The 16,969-nt window shown below is 41.9% G+C and overlaps 1 pseudogene; it reads right to left on the bottom strand.

Annotated features, from left to right (window-relative positions):
* Positions 1-688: 688 nt before the first annotated feature.
* On the bottom strand, positions 689-15,755 carry LOC116913248 (annotated as a pseudogene).
* Positions 15,756-16,969: the final 1,214 nt, after the last annotated feature.

Genomic DNA, 16,969 nt, shown 5'->3' with positions numbered 1-16,969 from the left:
ATTCTTTGGGGGTGGCAAATTGTACTTCTTATTTTAAAATGGGTATTCTTCTTAGCTGGTTTTTATATTCCTTGCTGGTTTTAGACCTGTGTTTGTTTGCTTTTCATGGAGCCACACACTGGCTGATACAGGGGAGTGGCAGAGAACACAGGGGAGAGAAGCAAATACCGTATCGCTCTTTCTGTTTCTCCGTTGCAACATACAAGTCCTCACAAACTACAGACTAGATTCACTCTGCATTCACCTCTTGAAGTGCCCTATACCCAGATCCTCAAGGGAGTATCTTCTTTCATCATTCGGGTCTTGCTCTAATGTTCTCAGAAAGGCCTTTTTGGATCACCCCTGCTGGTCATTTCAAACCCTGTCCGTCAGCTCATCTAAGCTCTAATGACTTTCTCCTCTCTTTCTTTTTCCAGATGTAACAAGAAAGTAATTCACTTTTTTTCTGGGTTCTGGAAGCTCCAATAAGAGTCTGCAAAGTCAGCAACCCAAGAGGCTGGTGCAGGTCTATGGCTCCTTCAGCCCTGGCAGCCAAAAGGCCAGTGAGGAAGTAAGTTTAGGCTTGGAGCAGGAGAACTCAGGCTCCTAGTTAATCCCAGCCCAAGCTAGACAGGTTAAGGAAAAAGAGGGCTGGAGAGTTTGCTCAGCTCCTTAGCAGACGCACCACAGGAGAGTTGGGGTCATATCTTTACTCTTCACCCCTCGCAGGAGTGCTGAGCCGCCGAGGAGCCCCCAGAAGCTTGGCTTCAGGGTTCAGTCAGGGTTCCCCCAAGGGCCCCTCGCCCTCCAGGTCCAGGTCCTCAAAGGACTAGCCGCTGGCACACGATTCACTGTCGTTGTGCTCGTTGCGGTTGTCACCGTAATCCCAGCCATGGTTGCTTGTCCCAGGAGAAAGTGTGGTGGCTGAGGTCTCCTGGCTGCCATAGAAATCTCCTTGCCATGCCAGTGGGCACAGCCGAGGGTGAGCACACAGCTTCCGCTCCTTGATGTAGATATCCAAAGCAGGATGGACTCGGCGGGTGGCCCCACTGATGGATATGGGTGTGGTGGAAGGGAAGGTAGCTGTTACCCCATGGTTAAGTGCTGCAAAGGAGAATATCCTGAAGCCAACTTTCTGATAGAGGAATATGAGCTCAACTGAGGGCGACTCCTCCCCCTCACTCAGGATGCTGCCCACTGCACAGCGGCTCTTCTCAGGCGGCAACCCATGGGAGTCATCATAGAAGACAGCGATGGAATGGAGCTTGGGAGATGCTGCCGCTCTCCGTGAAAAGCTGTCCAGTGTCACCACAGGACCTCACATGGAACTCCTCTCTTAATGAAAGGAAGTATCCATGTTGTCAGGACCATCTGCCAGCTCTCCACCCAGCACCAAGCTCTCAATAACTATTTGAAGAAGGAAGGTTGAAGGTACACTCCACTTATTTCATGCGCACAACACTTGAACCATGAAAACTTGAAAGAAGCAGCATAAAGATTTCGACCTGATGTCCAAGGCTCAACGAGTATGCCTGGTAATTAGTTCCCGCATCTTGGGTTCATCGAGTTCCTGTAGTTGAGGTCATTTGTGGTCATGGATTGGTTCATCTGTTATGATAAGAGAGTGGGAATCTCTGGTTCCTGGAACCATTCCCATAATATACAGTGCCATGATTCTTAGCAACTGCTGAATGTCTGAACTCCACAGATACCCCGAAGTTGGAAAATCAAGAGGCATATTGACAAGAGGTAAAAGCAATGTTGATTTTCTACTGGTCTTTAGAGCCTGGGCATCTAAATACATTCATAACAGATTTTTTTCTTCTTCTTCTTCTCTAAAATCAGGTTTGCATTACAATTTGTTGATGAGCAGACAGACATATGATGATGTATGACATTCTCTTAGGGTTATAAAAGAGCTGAAAGATTCCGATGATCTCATTATTTCTGTTCAACTTTTTGTTTTGTTTTCTTTTGACAGGTTAAAATTCACTCTATTGCAGTTACTTGTAGTATTCAGTATAGTAAGATGTGGTCCAGGTCTGTAGCTTAAAATCAATGGCCACAATATATAGCCTAGGTATCTAGTAGAGGGTACCACTAAAATTATTGTATGCAAACATTGCATTTTTCAAATAATGACACTCAACACATGACTGTAATTCTCAGTAAAATTCTTGCTCACCATATTAAATCTACCAAAAATGTCATCTGAGTGTCATTAAAACATGTCTAAGTAGAACAATATGCCTTTAGGAGAAGACTCCCTGGGGTTTAATACTATCCTTACAGATTTCAGCAGCAGATCATAAAAGCCTACAAGTTCTTCTGGTCTCCATATTTCCTGCCTTATTATAATGGGACCAGCCACTTCCACATTTGAAGAGAAACAATAGACTCTTCTTTTTTCCATTCCTTTGAATTTATAGTCACCCAATAGTGTATTAGCAAAGCCAGCAACAGATTACAAGCACTTGAGGTAGACCGGTTTTGTATCCTGTGGCTGCAAACCCCTCACTACCACATGAGGAAGCATGGGCCATTGTGCAGGACCTAGACATATTTTTGTCCCTCTAACTTCCTAGAGTTATAAATTAAGTTACCCTTGACACTCCAGTCCTGGAGATGTAAATAAAACTATCTAAACCCATCTCCGTAGCCATCGAAAGAAACAGGTGGGAAAAATCAAATTTTTTTGTGGTTTTGTTGGCAAAAGTGAAATATTTTATCCTATTAGTCCTTAATTTCTTAATGTATAGAACATGAGATGCTGGTTCCAACACTGTACATTTGCTTCAAGTATTAAGTGAGATGACGAGGAGAGCGCCTAGCATCATCATCCTTGGTATACTGACAAGCTAACTAAATCAGCATCCACTCCTCCAGGCTAACCTTTCTTTAATGAAGGCTATTATATTTATTATTTTCTCTTCTGTCAGCAAATCATTATTTATGACAGTGGTTAGCCCTAACGTGAAATCATTGCATTGTTGTCTGTTGTGGGCACGCTATTGGCTGAATGCTCATGTCTACACCCACAAGCACATATGGGCAACTCTAGTCGCAGTCCATCAGTATTTGGAAACAAGGTCTTTCAGGGCCACTAAGGTCGTGAGAGCCCAGAGGAAGATATAAATGCCCCTGGGAGACACAGCCAGAAGCTAGCTCTTTTCCATCTCCTGTATGTCAGGAACCTGAAACACCTTGCTTGCCAGAGTGCCCTCACTTTAGACTTCCAGTCTCCAGAACTAACAAATTTCTGGTCCTCTAAGCCAGGTATCTATGGATCGTTGTAGCTTCTGAAATGGAGACAAATTGTTTCCCAGTTTTTGTTTTTGTTTTTGCTTTTAAAGCTTTTATCTTATAACACTAGAGAGCTCACAGTTGCCCAAACCTTGCCACACTGAAACGGACGATGGCTTTGGGGGGCATTAATATGTGGCCATGGAACAATGTCAATTAGAAATAAAAAGGAGTACTTTTGTAAACCAAAGGAAAAGTTCTGGGGTGATCTAACACCATATTTTTTTTTAAAAAAAAGGAGTAGGCCAAAGAAGGCAGGTAATGCTGTGGGAGACCTCTGAGCTCCATGTGACACAGTGAAGGACGTTCTGTTTTGTGAGCATGGCGTGTATCTATTTGTTCCGGGACGAGAGGCTCCTGCTGAGGAGAACCCAGAGCAATCACCCTGGGATGAGTTCTGCTGTAAGCCCAAGCTAATCCTACACGGATAGCAGCTGTTGCAACACTAGTAATCACATGCTTACTGCTCAGTACTACAGATGTGAGTCCCTAGGCCCTGGCCACAGCAGGCCTGTGGCACTACCTTGCCAGAGGCATCGTAGAGAGCTGTGTTTTCAGGGTTTCTGATGAAGACTGACTCCTCATGTGCAGACTGTAGATTTGGGGATCCTAGAAATGACTTCTTTAGCTCCGGAGATTCCGGAATGAGCTTCCTGGGATTTGAAGCTACTGGGGTTGGAGGACAACCAGCTGCTGTCCTGAAATGGAGAACAAGAGGGGAACTCTTTGGGTGTCATGGCATCACTGAGATGTGGCAGGTGTCTCTAACCTCAGGATGAGAGCTGGTAGGGAACGTACTTACCAGCAGTTTCCATGCAGTCTTTTATAAATCTGTCAGCTTCCTCTCAGCAGCCAGTTGTGCATTCCACCCATGCTGTCTACTCTGACCTACTTTCCTTGCTTTACAGGAAGGGAAAATCTCAGCAGAAACGAGACTCAATCAACACCCAACTTCCAACCCGTTATTGAGTCAGCCAAAGTACTGTTTCTTGTCTCCAATTTCAACAGCCGACCTTAAAGAAAAATACAGCCTTTGGTCTTTTGATTTATGTCTTGTTGCCATTATTTGCAAAATTTTGTTGGTAAATTCAGTATTACAGAAGCAGAGGACAATAGACTTACTCAGCAACTGCTTTTCTTAGTTTTCACGTAGAGAGAAACTTCTCCAAAAATACTGGCATGCTCGCCTCGGAGTCCAAATTGAATGATACAAATTGTCCTCTCCATCATAGGGTCCTTACCCAACTACTTATACAGATGGCAGACACACAGACTGATTGCGCATCCTGCCTGTGTGTCCTGATACATTTACTTATCTGAAAACTTGTCTCCTCCCAATTTTCAAAAGATATCTAAGGTCGTTTAATGAGTGAGAGAGTTACTAGAGAAGGCTATCAGGGGCTGGAGAGATGGTTCATTTGTTAAAATGTTTACAGCACAAGCAGGAAGAACTGAGTTTCATCCCCAGCACCCTTGCAAAAGCCAGGTACATCAGTATGTGCCTGTAATCCTGACACTGGGGGGATACATGGTTGGACCCTGAGGGCTTGAAGGTCTGCCAGTCTAGGCAAATCGGTGAGCTCCAGGTTCAATGAAAGGTCATATCTCAAAACCTAATGTGCAGTTGCAATGAAGAGCAGGTTATAACCCAGGCTGAGGGAGAACAACCAATAGTGGTAATTGGGGAAGGTACTTGTACTCCTAGTTTCTGGCAACCTAGGAAACATTGTGATATTTTGGAAGAGACGTGGATTTAGGCATGCAGGGCTTTGATCTAAGATTCTTCACTTACCTAGGCAAGCCGCCAGCTTTCCTTCTTGTTTTCTGGGGGACCTGTAAGCACTTCATCTACCTTGTTGCACAAGACACACAGACACAAGTAGCTACATAGGTATGATGCTTCCAACACTGTCCACAGGACTCTGTGTACATTTCTACAATTGTGACACAGTGCCTATGGAGTTTTAGTGACCCTGCAGCAGTATGAAACTGAGAAGGGAAAGCTGTGGAAGGCCATAAGCCAGCAGTTGATTAGTAAGGATCTAACTTGGGTGCTGGAGTTCCCATTCTTATCTTCTACATAAAATGGTACAGTATTAAAGTGGAAGGTAATCCTATTATTTTTATTTCTTTCTCGGCAGCCAGTGGTGGTTTGAATGAGACATGCCTTCCACAGTATTAACCATTTGAATGCTTGGTCCCTGCTTGGTGGCACTATTTGGCGGTGCTTAGATGTGACCTTGTTGGAGAAAATGTATCACTGGATGTGAGCTTTGAAAATGTAGAGAGACTTGCCATTTTCTAGATTGTTCATCTGATTCATGACCGCATAAGATAAGATATGAACCCTTATCTTCCTGATCCTGCCATCATGCCTCTCTGCCACTATAGACTCCCATCCTTTGGACCATAATCTCAGATGAATTCTTCTATAAATCGCCTTTGTTCTGGTAATTTATCGCAGCAATAGAATAGTAATTAATGTCTTAGAGCTTGGGAAGGAAAGAGTTTGTTTCAGCTTTCAGTTATAGTTCATTATGAGGTAAAGTCAAGGCAGAAGTGGAAAGCACATATGCAGGGGCAGGAGCTGAAGCAAAGGTCATTTATTTTCTTCCTATGGTTTGCACAGCCTGGTTTCTTAAACAACCCAGGGCCACCTGCCCAGTGATGGGCGCCATTGCCCACAGTGGGCCAGGCCATCCCACATCAATTATTAATCAAGAAAATGTCATACAGACTGGCCTACAAGCAATGTGATGGAGGCTTACCAGATAACCCTGGCTTGTATCAAGTTGATAGATATATATCCAGAAAACAGCCAAGCAAAATGGGAAAGATGAAAGATTTGTTCCTGGTGTGTGTGTATGTGTGTGTGTGTGTGTGTGTGTGTGTGTGTGTGTGTGTGTGTGTGTATGTGTCTGTGTCTGTATGTGTGTGTGTGTGTGTGTAAAATAAACTATATTATAAAATAAACTATTTAAGAGATACTCCATTTACTATGCCAAGATTAAATTATACAACAAATCATGCATAAGGGTGAAACAATACAATTCCATCATCTGGAGGATAGACACAAGAGGATCATGAGTTCATAATCATTCTCGAGCACATACTTTGTAATTAGCGGATCTTCTGCAATGGCTCCAGGGACCTTATACTTCTTCAGAGCACTGCCTGAAGTCACCTCACCAGACCCTTATCTCAGGAGCCATAAAAATGGATGAGTATCTAATGGACAGTATATGCAGCGTGTAGCATTTAATAAACCCTTGATAAAACCATGGGACTCTCAAAGTCCTTTCTAGAAAAATCCAGTGTTTAGAGTTCAGAGAAGTAGATTTGTGATGTTTCTGCCCATGTGGTTGGGGAAAAACACCTATGTACCTGACAACCTCTTAGAATGCAGCCTGGTCACAGTCCTGCCCTGGCGCCCTGACACCACAGAGCAGTGTTGCTCAACCTATGAGTCATGACCTCATCGGGATCAAATTATCCTTTCGCAGGAGTCACATATCAGATATTTACATTAGGATTCAAAACGGTAAAATGACAGCTACAAATGCAGTAAAACTAGCAATGAAAATGAATTTATGTTTGGCAATCACAACATAAGAAGCTGTATTAAAGTGTGGTAGCATTAAGAAGGTTAAGAACCGCAGCAGTAGAGTACCACATATAAGAGGGGAATTAGGAGAGGCTGACCCTGCTATTGATTTTAGGAGTGCGCTCTGTAGATGATTCCTGAGGAGACTAAAGAATGTTGACACCAAGCTCTGTTGGGTCTGAGCGTCCTGAAGCTGGAAAGTCAGAATAAAGTTTCTGGCTCTGTTTCCATAGCTCCTCTTATCAAACATCCTCTGCTTCCTCAACACCTGGACTCCCAGGAGAGGCCCCACCTCTTCAGTTGCTGGTCCAAACTCTGCTTCAACTACATTCCACCATTGCTTAGGTGACACAGGGGAATGAGGATAGGGAAATTGAGGAGGAGAACATCTCACACCTTCCACCATGTGTTTAGGAAGAAAGCGTGTCCACAGCAGCGGAACACTTCAGCACAGTCATACCTGAAGTAATGAAGAGCCAAGGTCACAGGAGGAGAGCCATCTGGAGAGAGACATAGAGCCATACTGATGAACTGGAGTATCTTAAAAAAAAAAAAAAAAAAAAAAAAGCCTGCATGGTGCCCTTGAGGGTTCTCTGAAGTACTAAAGGTAAAAGCAATTAATTTCCTCTTCAAACCTATATTATCTTGGATTTCAGCATATCTGAAACCAAAAGGATTATAACCAGAAAAACACACATAGGTTGTTTATCTCAGAAAATTACTCAAGAGGAAGGGGCACAGATGTATGTCATGCCTCTGTGGACATTGAAGTCTCCAGAGATGCTTCTAATCAGGGTGCCTTATAAATATCTCCATTTTCATGAGAAATCGCCAATTCTTTCCATTTCTCCTCATTTCTGTGGCAATACACAAACTCACCTGTTCGTGCAGGCACTTTTGTAAACATACACATTATTGTGGTCAACTTCAGTTTTAAAATATTAGGAGATCATCATGGGGATAAAAGTTAAGGCAGGGGCTGGGGAGATAGCTCAGTTGGTTAAGTACTTTCCATGAGAACATGAGGCCTTGAGTTCATCATTTGAAAAGCTGGGTACTGTGGTGCACATTTGAAATCTCTGCACTGCAGAGGCAGAAACATGGAGGTCCCTAGAGCGTACCAGGCAACCTGCCTAGTTTAATCAGCAAGCCTAGGTCTCAATGAGACATTTTCCCCCACCCATCCAAAAGGGGGGTATGGCTCCTGGGTAATGGCACCCAAGATGACCTCTCATCTTCACATGCACAATACATGTGTATATATGCATGATCATACAATTCATACACGTAGAAAAAGATGGAGACATTGAGAGTCTCTGTAGAACAAATGAGGTAGCAAGTAAATGAATCAATCATTACGATTTGTTAGGCAAAATATAACAAAAATTTAAGACAAAACTGAAGAATTTCTGTAGAATAGGAGTAGAGCACTGCTACCAAAACCATGTTTAGAATAACAATTGGGGCCTGTTGGGTACCATTTTATTCTAGAGAAAATCCTAAGAAGGAACACAGACTTCTAAGCTTCACAATTACAGAGTATGAAAGAAAATGTCTTTACCAGAAAATGTCACCAGCAGATTGAAATTCAAAGTGCATTAAAAACGTGGTTAAAGAATAGCCTAACCCTTAATTCTCAAGATCATCTCCTTTAAATATTAAGCTGGAGCAATGCCATGGTCGACAATAGTTAAATGTGCCTCTGTGGCTGCGCTTGCATTTTGATATCCCTCTGTCATTTCTCTCCATTTGCCTCCATTGTGTGACATTTAAAGGTAATAAAAACTGAAGCAGGGTAGAGAGACAGGGGAAATTATGGGGACACGAAGAGGAAAAAGGAGCCCCACACCCTGGAGTGTGATTAAAACATCTCATGGGCTGAGAATCAAGAATTTCAGAATAATTAGTAACATTGCTGTGAAGCCTGCTGACAAAATGAATTCTTTCTTTTCTGTGGGAACAGCAATGACTCAGGTTTCAGGTGAGGATATGCATGACCTTGACCAGAACTTTCTTCTTCTTCTTCTTTTTTTTTTTTTTTCACAGACATTTCCCGGGAATCTCAAACAAGATGGTTAACTGTGGTTACAGTGGAGATCCTCTACTTTCCCACATCTCTAGGATCCAGAGTTTTACCTTACCATCTGCAATCTTCTCAGGGCCCTGAGAATTCACTCTGTGGTATCTGTTATGTTTCTTATCTACCTTTGTGAAGACAGTATCTTCAAACCTTGCCAAATCCTATCCATTACTATTATTATCACTGATAAAAATGAGATATAATCTTAAGAGAAATGTTCCTCCCCCCATCTCAAAGTTGCCTCTTGTATTTCTCCTTTTTGCTTAATCATATCTATCCATTTACAAGTCTTGACAGTGGATACCTTACTGAGCACTCATGTGGCAGGGACAGAAGAATGCTCCCCATAAGATTATTGTCATAGTTGGCTTTCTATCATTGTGGAAAAGATCATAACCAACAGCAACTTGGGGAGGAAAAGGTTTAATTGCCTTATATCTCTCTGTCATAAACTACCATTAAGGGAAGTTAGAACAGAAACCTAGAGGCAAGAACTGAAGCAGAGACCAGAAAGGAATGTTGGTTACTGACTTGTTCTCCGTGGCTTGCTCAGGTTGCTTTGTCTATAACCCAGGACCACCTGTCCGGGAGTGGGCACTACCCACAGTGGGCTCAGCCATTTCACATCAACCATTAGTCAAGAAAATGCCCCTTCAGACTTGCTAACCAGCCAATCTGATGAAGGCAATTTCTCAGTTAAAGTTTCTTCTTAAATGACTCCAGTCTGTGTTTAGTTGATATAAAACTAACCAACTCAATTATGGAGAGTGTCAAGTAAACCAACAGGTAGTAACTACTCATGTAATTAGTTAACCAATCACTGTACTAATAACTGAGTCTGTGAAGTCGAATGCAAGTTACTTTCCAACAGAGACATACCATCAAAAAATATAGACTTGATCCCTGAAGGATTTTCACGTAGAAGTAAGATAAGACATACCTTGAGAAGGTTTACTCTGGCCACCTCTATAGATGTAAGGGAAGCTATCAAATGATCAGTAGAGCCCATTACAGTTTCATTCTCAGCAAATAATTATGTTGCTGGTGATATATCTCAGCAGTCTGCTGGACTAGCACTAGAGAAGGTGAGACAGGCCATGGTCAAAGTGCTCAACCAACTCTGTCATTTGCTACTCTTCATGACCGTCCATGACCTTATGGTAGCGGTGAGTTTTGTCCTCACTGTTTTAGCTTCTGGTGGGTTGTACACTTGCAGCCGCCCACCAGAAGATTCTTTTGGATCCTCAAATGAAAGACACATACATATTAGCTTATTTTTAAAATGGCTTGGCTACAGCAAAGGCTGGGCATGCCTAAACCTTCCTCTGCTAACCTAGGCCTGATCAGGGAAGTGGCCACTGGCTACATACCCAAATCTTATATGGCTTGTTGGCTCTTTCTCCTCCAGCTCTCCTTTTTCCATCTCCCCCACCCCTGAACCCTCTACCATACCCTACCCTCTAGCCCTCACAACTCTAAGGGTCCTGCCCCATCTCCCTTTTCCCAGCCATTGGCAGCTGACATCTTTTTTTTTTTTTTTTTTTTTAGTTTAACAAAAATTACTATTATTATTTTTTTAAGATCTTTTTTTTTTTTTTTATTAACTTGAGTATTTTCTTATATACATTTCGAATGTTATTCCCTTTCCCGTTTTCCGGGCAAACATCCCCCTCCTCCCTCCCCTTCCTTATGGGTGTTCCCCTCCCAACCCTCCCCCTATTGCTGCCCTCTCCCCAACAGTCTAGTTCACTAGGGGTTCAGTCTTAGCAGGACCCAGGGCTTCCCCTTCCACTGGTGCTCTTACTAGGATATTCATTGCAACCTACGAGGTCAGAGTCCAGGGTCAGTCCATGTATAGTCTTTGGGTAGTGGCTTAGTCCCTGGAAGCTCTGGTTGGTTGGCATTGCTGTACATATGGGGTCTCGAGCTCCTTCAAGCTCTTCCAGTTCTTTCTCTGATTCCTTCAACAGGGGTCCCGTTCTCAGTTCAGTGGTTTCCTGCTGGCATACGCCTCTGTATTTGCTGTATTCTGGCTGTGTCTCTCATGAGCGATCTGCACTCACATTTTGATCATCCGTCTTGAGTTTCATTTGTTCTAGGCATCTAGGGTAACTCAAGCATTTGGGCTAATAGCCACTTATCAATGAGTACATACCATGTATGTCTTTCTGTGATTGGGTTAGCTCACTCAGGATGATATTTTCCAGTTCCAACCATTTGCCTACGAATTTCATAAAGTCATTGTTTTTGATAGCTGAGTAATATTCCATTGTGTAGATGTACCACATTTTCTGTATCCATTCCTCTGTTGAAGGGCATCTGGGTTCTTTCCAGCTTCTGGCTATTATAAATAAGGCTGCGATGAACATAGTGGAGCACGTGTCTGTTTTATATGTTGGGGCATCTTTTGGGTATATGCCCAGGAGAGGTATAGCTGGATCCTCAGGCAGTTCAATGTCCAATTTTCTGAGGAACCTCCAGACTGATTTCCAGAATGGTTGTAGCAGTCTGCAACCCCACCAACAATGGAGGAGTGTTCCCCTTTCTCCACATCCTCGCCAGCATTTGCTGTCACCTGAGTTTTTGATCTTAGCCATTCTCACTGGTGTGAGGTGAAATCTCAGGGTTGTTTTGATTTGCATTTCCTTATGACTAACGATGTTGAACATTTTTTAGGTGTTTCTCAGCCATTCGCATTCCTCGGCAGCTGACATCTTAAAAGAAAAAAAAAAAGATTTATTTATTCATTATATATAAGTACACTGTAGCTATCTTCAGACACACCAGAAGAGGGCATCAGATCTCATTACAGATGGTTGTGAGCCACCATGTGGTTGCTGGGATTTGAACTCAGGACCTCTGGAAGGGCAGTCAGTGCTCTTAACCACTAAGCCATCTCTCCATCTTTATTGATCAATCAAAAACCATTTGGGGAACAGGACCTTTAGCATTTAGACACACAGATTCCTGATTGGATCAAAGCATTAGAACCAATCACCAACATGTTGCAGCACATTAAACCCAGTGCCATTCTGTCTCCAGAGCTCATTTACAACCACCACAGAGATTGCTGAACAGAGAATGCTCTTCTCTAGATGCCTGCCCTGCTCCCTGCTTTTTCATGGTGCTGACAGTATATTCATGACAATATATTTAGACTCCCTTCTCCACCAGTGCTGTTTGAGAGGTCTGGGGTTTTTTTGTTTGTTTGTTTGTTTTTTGTTTTATTTTGTTTGTTTGTTTGTTTGTTTGCACAGACTAGTTCAAAAGAGCTATTTCCACGGGAATTCTTTCTGCCTGGTTATTCCCTGTACTCATCCTAGTCTCAAGAATGTGTGCTCAGATTGTGCGCATTGACTTGTGCTGAAGAATTAGCTTTGAACTGTGTTTATATGAAATCCCTTCTGTGCAAACCATGGGTTGCAGAACAGGCTTAGTGGTGAATTCTGATGCCTCCATTTGAAAAGATCAGTTAATTCTGAGAATAAATATAACTCATCAATGTTGTACATTAGGTTTTGGCTGTAGAAAATTGCTAATTTACGGGGTCACTTCACTATGGGAGCCTGAACAAAAATATCAGTTGAGAAATTCTGACTCTATTTCTGAGATTACTGTTTAGACTTCTGTCCCATTATCTTGGGTGTGATAGAATGGGAGTTGGTCTCAGCCTGGTCAGGTCAGGTATATATAGACCCAGATGATCTTCCAGGTGTCTATAATGTTCCCAATGAAAGGAGAAAACAACAACAACAACAACAACAACAACAACACAATGAATATTAGCTGGCTGGGGAAGAAGTAAGGAAAACTGAGGGGGAACTTCAGTGTTAGGCATAGCAACCATAAACAAAGTTCATTTACTGTACAGAGGGCTGGAGACAGGAAAATGCATTGGCCCTGGGAAGGAAATTCTAAAGAAATAAGTACTACAGACAAGGTTTCATAATAGCCCGAGACACAGGAAGGATGGACACGCCCATAGTGTTACCTCTGGTAGACACTGAAGCTTAATGACTTTTAACACAGTAGGCTATTGAAGCAATTCATACTTTCTACATGTCAGAAACCAAAGATTTTGAGATTTAAAATGTATTCTTTTGAGACCTGTACACAATAATGGGTAAATGAACAGAGAAACAGCCTTGACTCAGGGTCATCTCTCCTCCCAACCTTGTGGTCAAGATAACAACCATCAAACACCTCTGAAGGTAAGTGGTCCTTGCACGGACCACATGTTCCTGGAGCAGGTATGGTTCTCAGTAGCTCCCCGCTTTTCTATACAGGTGACTATGACTTCATCCCTGGCTACCTACCTCTCCCTACCTCTGTTATGATAACAGGCCCACTGGAATCCACAGCATTTCAGCAAGGGTTATAGAACAGAGGTGACACTGAACAAATGTCCTGAGGTCAAAAGTGATCTTTTCAGATATTAGCCTGGAAAGGACGACTTAGCCCAATTTACAGAAACCTGAGACAAACAAGTAAGTGAGGCAGAATCAGTTTAGATCACGGCTGCCTACACCATGCCATTCCCAGACAGAAAGCACTGACCAAAGCTCTCCTCCAGGGGTCCACGTGTGTCTTGCTTTCGTTATTAGTCATGGCGTGACCAGTTCCAATTCAAACTCGCAGCGTATTTCGAACAAGACCCAGACTCCTAGATACTTGTCCACGTGGCCTAGTATCTGCTGACAATCCTGCAGCTTCTACCACTGCCCTTTTCTCCGTGTGTGGGAGATGGCCAGGTTAGCTTTAATTCTCCAAGACACTGGGCTCCAAATAACACTCTTGCAGAAATTAATTTTTATAATCATTCACTTCTCTCTGTGAGGCTCCATGAAATTCCTTCCTCATAGCCCACTACACTACTCACCATCCTGAAACTCTATATTTCTATAGAACACTCTGTTGCTTAGAACATCTTTGGAAACCACTCATCATTTGCCTTCCTCTACTTCCACATGAGCATTATAAGGGCAGAATTAGGGTTTTAATACCTGACACCACGTTTAGCATAGCAAGTCCTTAACAATTTGTTAAATACATACATCTTAAATAAACTGCTTCCCTGCTCCACGTCGTATGATAAGGATTCCATTTACAAGGTCTCATAATGGCTCTTACATAGAACAAATACATAGATGTTGTCTACCCAGCCATTTTTAATAAAACTGAAATATATACTTATTAAATCTCATTCTGTAGTATGTTAACTCCATGCTATGCAATAAGAAAATTGTCACTGCCAAAATTACAGAAATATAGTTTTGATTTATGTTAATGCAGGAAAACTTTTAATAAGTTGTTAAATCTTGTTTGTTTCTGGGACTTCCCTGATTTTTTTCCTTTCATGAAATTATTATTTAAAGTTCTAGTTAGTGAATTAATGTCAATAATTTAAACGAACTTCTTTATACATAATTATCTTGGATTGGAAGGCAATAAAACAGTTGGAATTACTTTAAACAAATTACGAATTTCTTCCTCTTCATGTGCTCCACTGTTAACATTAGGGAAAGTTACTGCTGTAATTTCATATTTAAAGTGGAAGTGTTTGGTTTAAAGAGAATTGCACAGATTAAAAAAGAATTCACACACTCCCCATCTGCACCTCAGAGTAATAAAAGCCATGAGGTCAGGCATCGCAGTCCGTGATATTCAACCATGCTCAATGTATTTGGATTTTGTTTTCAAGAAATTAGTTTGGGGAGAAAACATCCCAAGGAGAAAGGCTGAACTTTAAGGAGATAAATAAATTAATGCATAATGCATTTTAAACTCATGAATAGCTAATGAGTTTCTTAACCTGTAGAAGTAGTAGATGTTTTCCCCAGGAAATATGGGGTTTTCCTAATACCTTTGAAATATAAAGGCAAGTGGAAAACAGGATTAGTAATCAAATAAAGGAAATGGCAATTTCCTGACTCCCTTAAATTAGTCATACCTGAAATTTTACCTGGTAGATAATTTAGTCAAATTGGACAATAGCATTAAAATGTTACAGGCAAGAGTTCTGATGCTTGATATGTCATTATGCTGCAAACCATGTTCTGGAAATAGCAGAAGTTAATGATGACAACCTCTGAGCAATGTGGAGAAAAAAATTGAAAATAAATGATTCTTTTTCTATGAAAAAGAGGAGTAGATTAGACATTTGTTATTTACTTTGAGGATAATGACACTGATCCTTTGGTATTCAGAACCAGAATAAAACAAGCCATGAATATGAAATAAATGAGCATATTGAATTTAAATGGGGCTACTATTTGGACACAGCATACAACAGCTATTGGTCGATATACGTTTCTCCTCTTAGTAATAATGCAAAACCCTGTATCACCAGAAGCATCTTGCCCTGGCCACCCTAAGAAGTCACCAGGTGAGGAGCAGGCTCAAGAAAAAGGTAAATGGTTCCCTGAGTATGAGCTAGGATAATTAATGACTTTTACACATGTTCAACGCATAACCCAACTAGCCTATTCCAGAATCAACTCATATCATTTTACATAGGCTTTACTGAGTCAAGTCTGTAAGGAATTCTGGTAGAGCCTCTCTCAACATGAAGCCTTGAAGGAATATAACTCTTACCCAGCTATGTTGGAATTGGATCCTGAAGACGCATTAGGTTTCTAAACATCTTAAACTGTTTAAACTACATGAATATGCAACTCCACGGGGTGATTCCCCATATTATCAGCATTTTCACCTGAGGACATATAGTTTGGGAATGTTCCCAGACACGGGCAGCTGAAAGCTGATAATGCCATAGAGCCCAGACACCATCATTGCTCAAGTGATCCTGGACCTCCTACTGGGATTCATGGTTCCTAGCCATTGTGCATGCTCAAGGAGTTCGGCTTCTTGTGAACACACCATGTAACCCTGAGTCCAGGGCTGAAATATGAGGGTTGTAGCAGTCCTTTAGAGGAAAGTTGTTCACATTGGCTTACTACCTGTCCTAGCACTCACCCAGCCTTACAGCATTGCTCTTAAATAACTCATAGATAAGGAAAGCTTGCTACCCTTGTGATCGCAATTAAAATTTTCAAAAGCAAAAGCAGACACAAAGTTCAGTGGCTAGAGAAAGAGGCATAGATTTGGAAAGAATTGGGGGAGGGGTGTCTGTGATCAAAATACATTGTAGGACATTCTCAAAGAAATAATAAAAAAGTGAGAAAAATTAAGGAGTAGATGTTTACTACAAAATTGTTTATTTCTCACCCACATGAATTTTCACTTGCAGCTAGCAGACTCGGGTATCTGTCTGGTTGAGTGTGTCTTAAATTTCAGCTTTAGAACCTCAGGGATCCATTTAGCACTACTGCCTAAGTTCCGGTATCAATAAACTGACTTGTAGCTGCTCCCAGGGCAGAGGCCACCTGTTGCCAGCATAAATGATTCCACTCATATCCTAATCCATCTGAAGAACCTGAGGAGGGTTTTTGTTTGTTTGTTTGTTTGTTTGTTTGTTTGTTTTTTGAGTGGGTATTTTAGTTGTATGTAAGGATAATGTTTGAAATGTCCTTCAGTTTTATTGGACCAACACAACTCAGAATCTCCCAGGTTAACCATACCTTCTGGTATAGCAAAAATGGAGTCACCTATATGCACCGTTCATTAGCCATTTTAAAATATTAACTCAGATGTTCTTCCCAAGGCAATGGAAGCAAAACAAAAGAAACTCTTCTGAGGTCATGAAGGAAAAAAATGAGAGCTCCTCCTGGAACCCTCCCCAGCCACCTCCATTTTCTCTTTTCCAGCCCCCAAACGCCCCTCAGCCTGGGTGTAGGCATTTATGTAATTCTAGGAGAACACACGGCGTATTAGCTTTAGCCCTGACGTTGATAAATCACCTGGGCTCTGTGGAATGCAAAAGGATATTGTTGGGAGAAATGCAATACTGTCTGTGATAACACTTTGAGGTCTCCAGAGAGAGGCCTCTATTTAAATGCGGCGAAAGCTTGAGGAAAAAAAAAAAAAACTCAGGATCTCTAGGC

The sequence above is a fragment of the Rattus rattus genome, chromosome 12 (assembly GCF_011064425.1).
Source record: "Rattus rattus isolate New Zealand chromosome 12, Rrattus_CSIRO_v1, whole genome shotgun sequence".
Lineage (NCBI taxonomy): Eukaryota > Metazoa > Chordata > Mammalia > Rodentia > Muridae > Rattus > Rattus rattus.
Note: the sequence above shows the minus strand (reverse complement) of the source record. Positions and strands in the feature narration are given on the sequence as shown.